The following is a 6722-nucleotide window of genomic DNA, read 5'->3' as shown; positions in this document are numbered from 1 at the left end:
TGTTTCTAGGTCCTCGTGTGGAGGTATGCATGATTGGATAAAAAAGTTACACAGCAGGAAAATACTGTATGTGTGAATAAATACAAAGGAATGAAAGAAATGACATGTAGGAGTGCAGAATGTGTAATGCAGAGTGAAACCAAGTTGAAACTGCTAATTAAAACAGAGATGGAAATTTCTCTCACAGCGGGGCACAGCTCTCGTGTGAGAAGGAAGTTCATCTTGGTTAGCAATGTTGCAGCGTGCAAGCAGAAATCCATATTTGAGCATGCACACAACCTGAAGGAACGAAGATTATTCCCCATACAGAACTATTTTTTGTGCTCTCCAAACCTTTTATGTGCTCAAAATCCCATATCTATAAAAGGTTTGAGCGAGTGCAAATGAAATTGGGGGCGAAAGAACCTTGTTATCTGCTCTTCTAAGACAGCGCACAGGGGATTTGCACTTGAAACCACGGGTAGATCTGGGTGCACCCCTTTTTGCGATTTAGCCTAATTGCATATGCATTTGTGGGTGTTCCAAGGCTGAGGCGCAAAATAAAGGGAGAGATTTATGGAAATTGGCAGCAGATGTGATTTATCAAGAGCCAGTGGCCTTTATAATCTGTTGATTGTTCACAAAAATTTAAGACCTAGGAACAGCATGGAGTCATTCCTATGTTCCCAGGGTCCTATGTTCCCAGGGTCCTATGTTCCCCAGATTTATATGGCACATAATAGGAACATGCCAAAGGGTCCTATGTTTCCAGGGTCCTATGTTCCCCAGTTCTACATATGTGCTCTCCTAGGGTCCTATGTTCCCAGGGTCCTATGTTACCAGGCTCCTATGTTCCCCAGCTCTATATAGCACATAATGGGAAAAAGATGTTCCCCAGCTCTGTATTCGCTTAATATGGTTAGTTAGGGTTAGGGTTAGGGTTAAACATAGGACCCTGGGAACATAGGACCCTGAGAACAAAGGACCCTGGGAGAGCACATATGTAGAACCGGGGAACATGGGACCCTTTGTCATGTTCCCATTATGTGCCATATAAATCTGGGGAACATAGGACCCTGGGAACATAGATTCGCTCCCAAAAGCATTTCTTATCACTTCGTGCAAGTGATGGCTCCACTGAGACTGTCTCTGGAACTGGCTCCAAGATTAAGGGGACACAGTCTAAACATGGCGGTCATTAGATTGTAACCCTGTTACAATTCCAATTAGGTTTAAATGAGTATGTTGACTTAAAAATGCAGCGTTAAGCCTAATTGTCACACACTCTTATAAAGAATGTAACATTTTTAACACATCTGTGTGTCTTCTTTGGGACAACACACACTTGTTACTTTTCACTTTTATGTGTTATTATGTTATTAGAAAGCACACTCATGGAGACTATTATCATTTGAAATGTCACAGCATTCTTATCTATAGACACACTGAGGAGCATGTCATACTTCAAAAGCCATGCCCATCGTTGGGGAAAACAATATCGCCAACAAACTGACAAAAGTGGCGGTCGGGAGGAAGTCTTTTCAGATACTGACAGCCTGTTGAAGGTTTCCCTGTCTTCGAGAAGTTTATGTCAAATAATTATTTTGGCACACTGCCTCCAACAGAGAGGGAAAGGTACGCTGAAAAACTGAACTTAGTTGGCCTCCATCAATGTCCTTTTTCATTGCTGCAATAAAGCTGGATAAATGATCCCACACAGTGGCCAGAAGTGAAATACCTCGATATTTACCACTACTTAATTTAATCAGGTTGATCTTGAATAATTTCACTTCATATTTAAAAATTTGAATACAGCTATGCTTTTTAGACTATAAATTTGAGCGATGCTGATGTGACATTTGGTTTATGAAGTGGATTGTTGCTAAATTAACTATTTTATGTTAGCTAACAAGTCAGGGTGAGATTTCTCATTATTTTTGCACCCTGGAGGTCAATACAGAGCAAACTATCCTGAGACCCACACATGAACACAACTCATCTGTTTTATAGCAAGGAATTGGCTCAGTAATGTTAGCTTAGTAGCATCCTAATGTTAGGACAGCATGGTAGATTTAAAACAATTTTTAACATACAGGTTATCTTACAATACAACAACAATATCTCACAATGTAACTAGATAATTACTGGTAACTTACTTACCAAATGCTGGCCACATACATAAGTGTACATAGTCTCAGGTCCCTAAAAAAGTTGAGGCACTAATGGCCAGTCCATCATTGCATTAAAGCTACACTAAGCAATTTTCCAACTACTAGAGGGTGACAGAAACCAAACACTTTTTGTAAACACACACAGCAAAACTACTGGGCGAGGGTTAGGGTTAAAATAAACGTACCTATGGAGAAGTCAGAATCAGAATCAGAATCAGAATCAGAAATACTTTATTGATCCCCGAGGGGAAATTGGGTTACATTGCAGCTGCTCACATTGTAGAAGTGAATATATACAAGCGTAGAGAAATTATAAGAAATTATAAGAAAAATAGAAATACGAAAGTAAGAAATATGTAAAATATGTGCATTATACTACAATATATAACAATGAGAATAAAAATAATAATAATAATATAGAAATAAGAGAAATAAGAATTCTGTACAATATGCATCATACTCCAATATATACATACACCGGTGTCACCGGTTACCAGTCTCGCTTTGCCATTTTTCTCCCGCTGAAGGTTACATGTCCCACAATGACAAGTGAAGAGGTGGGTAGCAAGTTTACTAGTTTACCAAGTTTACTCGCTCACTTCATTGATTCCGCCATTACTTCTATTACATTCAAATTTGACAACAAGCTTTAGAAAAGAGCTGAAAACAACAAGCGTGTGTGGCTATTTTTTTTATATCATTACGTCTCACGGAAATCTCCACGTAGCACACGTTAGTTTCAGGATTGGTTACAGGGTCTGAAATCGCGTATTGCAGATTAAAGCTAGCTAATCAATGAACAACCCCCCCCCCCCATGGAACAACTAGGACAGAAGTACCGGTCGTCGGTGCTGGCCTTAGTCCCATCCCTGATGCTGGTCCCACCTGGATGTGTTTCGACGACTTAGTGTTTCTACCTGGCAGTGTCAGGTGCTGCCTCAGCTCTCACGGTTGTCGGTGCTGGCCTTAGTCCCATCCCTGTTGCTTTTCACCTGATGTTTTTCTGACTCTGTGTGTTCTGTATGCAGGTGTTTTCTCTCCCCTTCCCAGACTCCGGTGCAGTGTTTCTACCTGCCTGTCACTGTTTTGCCCGGCACCTAGTGCACGCTAAGCCGTCCCAGGGGGGGATCCCTCCTTGCCTCAGCCCGCCCAAGGTTTCCTCCAATTTTTTCCTACAAAGGTTTTTTTTGGGGAGTTTTTCCTTGTAGGGTCTAAGGCTGGTGGTGCCGGGTAGGTTAGGCTACCTAGAATAGGTAGACTGTCTTGCTAAAATCTGCTTGTCTGTCTTGTGCTTCTCACTATGCTTGTCCTATATCATTTTGTTCACCAATGATTTTTGATAAGTTGGATCTAGTTAGGCTCATTCTCTGTAAAGTCCTCTGAGACATGCTTGTGATAAAGGGCTATATAAATAAATAAACAAACTTACTTTCACTTCTAACATCCTAACTCAGCTCAACTGTTTTTTTGGTTAATATTCATGCCTTGTAGCAGCATTCTAAAGTCCAGTGGTTCTTGCTCCCTTGAGAAAGAGAATTAGGGGGAAAAAAACTCATTTTTCAGCAAAAAAAAAAAAAATCTACTAAGAAATAAGTTCATGTTTAGTTATGTTATGCTGCTAAGCGTTATAAACAATTCTTTGAAGGAAAGATTCCATTCAGTGTAACCTTTGTCTTTTTGGTTTTCTAACCTTTGTGCTGGCTGTGTGGCTGTATAAACATTTTTAACATCTAGCGTTGAATTTTGACAGTTTTTCTATTAGTATAATTGAAAAAAGTAACTGTTTACATTTTTAGGAAAAAAAAGAAAGGAAATATGAAGGGAATGTATTATTTATACACATTTTTTTCATTTTTTAAGTATATTTGTCCTATACTTTGGATTCTGTGAAGCCTGAAATGATGTTGCTCCTAATCTCGTGTTATTTCTAGTTTACAGCTGACAAAAGTTTCCTTTGCTTAAACCATGTTTGTAACTGTTTGTCTACCAGTAATGAGTGAGATCTATCACAACAAAGGGCTGTAGAAAAAAAGGTGTTGAATATAACTGAACAATTTTCACGCAGAATTGACTGTTCCACCCAGGCTAGAACAGTCAACAGTATCAAACTATTTTATTTTTTAGGAAATAGATTTTGTTCACTCTATTATAGACTTCAGTGGAGCAGGAACCACAAACTGGTACCCAATGGACTAGTACCCAATTTTATTCAAAGCTTCAGAATGAGGTATGTTGTACAGTTAGCATTAATTCATTTATTTTTACTTTTTTTAATCCTATGCAATCCATTGCAATACTGTATGGGTGTTTACATGGAGTGAGGCATGGAGTGTATGTACTAGGTGGGCCAGTTCAGTCAAAAGTCAAAGTCAAAAAAAGTCCAGAAACATTTTTTATTTCCAGTCTGTCTCTGCTTATGGCAAGAGACTTTTTCAAATATGAACAAAATAAGGCATTATGTTATGGAAAAAGGCAATAACTGTTTGGATCTTGTCGATAACTATCACAGCAACACTTTCTTCGCCATAGAGAACATAAGAAATGTATATCTAAATTTTACAATAAGCTGTATGAGCTGACTCATAATACTATGGCAATGATTAAAAACTACCTGGTTTTTGGACCTGAACTGTATGACAGAGGAAGAGACAAGACTGTCATGTTGCCAAGCCCCCCCCCCGCCTTCAGAGGGATTTTACAGACCCCATTAGCACAGCTGCGTTGAAGGAGGACATGTCAGCTGCTGATGAAACAGGCCATTACTGAGGTGCCTCACAGAGGTTTCTATCCCCCCTATTATCTGGTTCTCAAGAAATCAGGAAGCATGAGGCCTATACTGGATTTACGCTCCCTGAATGAGCACATCGCTTTTTGGATGCTGTTGGTCAAACAGTTGCTAGAGAGCATCTAGTGGGGACACTGGGTCACCGCCTGCTGCAGGGGGCCCACGCCAATGTGTTTTTTTTTGGAACCATTTGCAAGAGGGCGTGTGGCTGGGCAGTGTGACTCCTTACATGCATGTTTACACAGACGCCTCTCTGTCAGGATGGGGCGGACCTCTCAGAACATGCAGTGTGGGTGGAAGGTGGTGTAATGTTTATGGCTTATAATGCATGTGATGTTTATGTTGTAATTTGATGGTGTTTTACTTTGTCCACGGGGGGGGGGGGGGGGGGGGGGCGCGCTCTTGGTTTTGTTGTTATGGTATGGACGCTCTTGTTTCTTCAGTGGTATTGGGTTTGGGGAAAAAGAGGATTGAAAGATCATCGGAGCCCAGTGATAGCTGCAACAGCGGGGAAAGCAACATGTATTAAATCTACTAGAGTTGATTAAGTTCACTAAAGAAGTTATAACGTTACTACTCAGTTGTGTCAGTGTTTTATTCTGAAACTTTACAGGTGGGATCCACCTTGACGCCACATCATCATTTTGGAACTCATGAGGGGTCAGAGGTGCAACTATTTTGCCCTCCAACTAGAGGGCAAGGACCTGACAGACAATAAGGGTTAGATACAGACAGAAAACAACAGAAAACGGCATGGTGGTAGCCTACATCAATCGCTGGGGCGGAGTGAGGTCACCTAGCATACCCCAGTGGAGGACCTGTTCAACTTTAGGGAGACCACACATTGTCCTCTATGGTTTTCTCTCCACACCAGCAATGACCACCTTCCTCTGGGTGATGTGTTCACGCACCTGCAGTGGCAGACAGGCCTCCTGTATGCCTTTCCACCTGTGGGTCTGATGGTGCAATTACTCCACTGGATTGCTACTGCACAACGTTGTGGGACACACTGGTGCCAGGATGGGGAGGGCAATAGGGGGCGGTGTGATTGACACCTCCCCTTATGTTACCTCCCTGGTACCTGCCAGTCAGGTAGTTGGATCCGTGCTCTTTGAACACTTGGGTCCAGCTGGGAGTAAATAAGTTCCCTAACGACCTTTGCCTACAGTTTTAGCCAATAGTGAAGCCCCTTAGAGGGCAATACCCATACGACATAGAAGGAATAGTTACTAAGAAATTAACTCCAGTATTATGTCAAGATTTCAAGATTCAAGATATAGTTTTATTGTCACTGTACAAGTACAATGAAATTGTGTTGTGTCTATGAGTACAGGTATAGCCCTCTAACCTACAAAACCAGCTGGACCCTCTCATATTCAGTTTGCCGAGTATAGGGGAACAGAGCCAGCATTCCAGCAGCCCTTATATAGGGCATACTCCCTCCTAATTATTCGGTAGAGTACATTGTGTTTTTTCTCAGGGCTGAGGCGGAGCTTTAAAGAAATTAGGCAATAGCAAAACCAGTTAGAGGGCTTTGCCCGTACTCATAGACCTGGAATTACTTTCAAAGTAACTACTCCTTTTTGTATTTTGGCTGTCTACATTTTTGGACAAAGAGAGCATCACAGAATGCACCAGAAGCCGACCATTTGTTGTCATGAAAATCAATGGCGCAGACAAAATTCGCTTCATGCTTGTTTCATGAGAACACGTTTCAAAGCCATAAAGATGTATTTAGTCTGTGGTTTTGAAGGTTTTATATGGTGAATAAAACGCTACTATGTCTG

The sequence above is a fragment of the Centroberyx affinis genome, unplaced genomic scaffold (assembly GCF_046629955.1).
Source record: "Centroberyx affinis isolate AG114_WGS23_722 - 3 ecotype Tasmania unplaced genomic scaffold, CSIRO-AGI_Caff_v1 ptg001908l_1, whole genome shotgun sequence".
Taxonomy (NCBI): domain Eukaryota; kingdom Metazoa; phylum Chordata; class Actinopteri; order Beryciformes; family Berycidae; genus Centroberyx; species Centroberyx affinis.
This window is presented reverse-complemented; position numbering follows the sequence as displayed.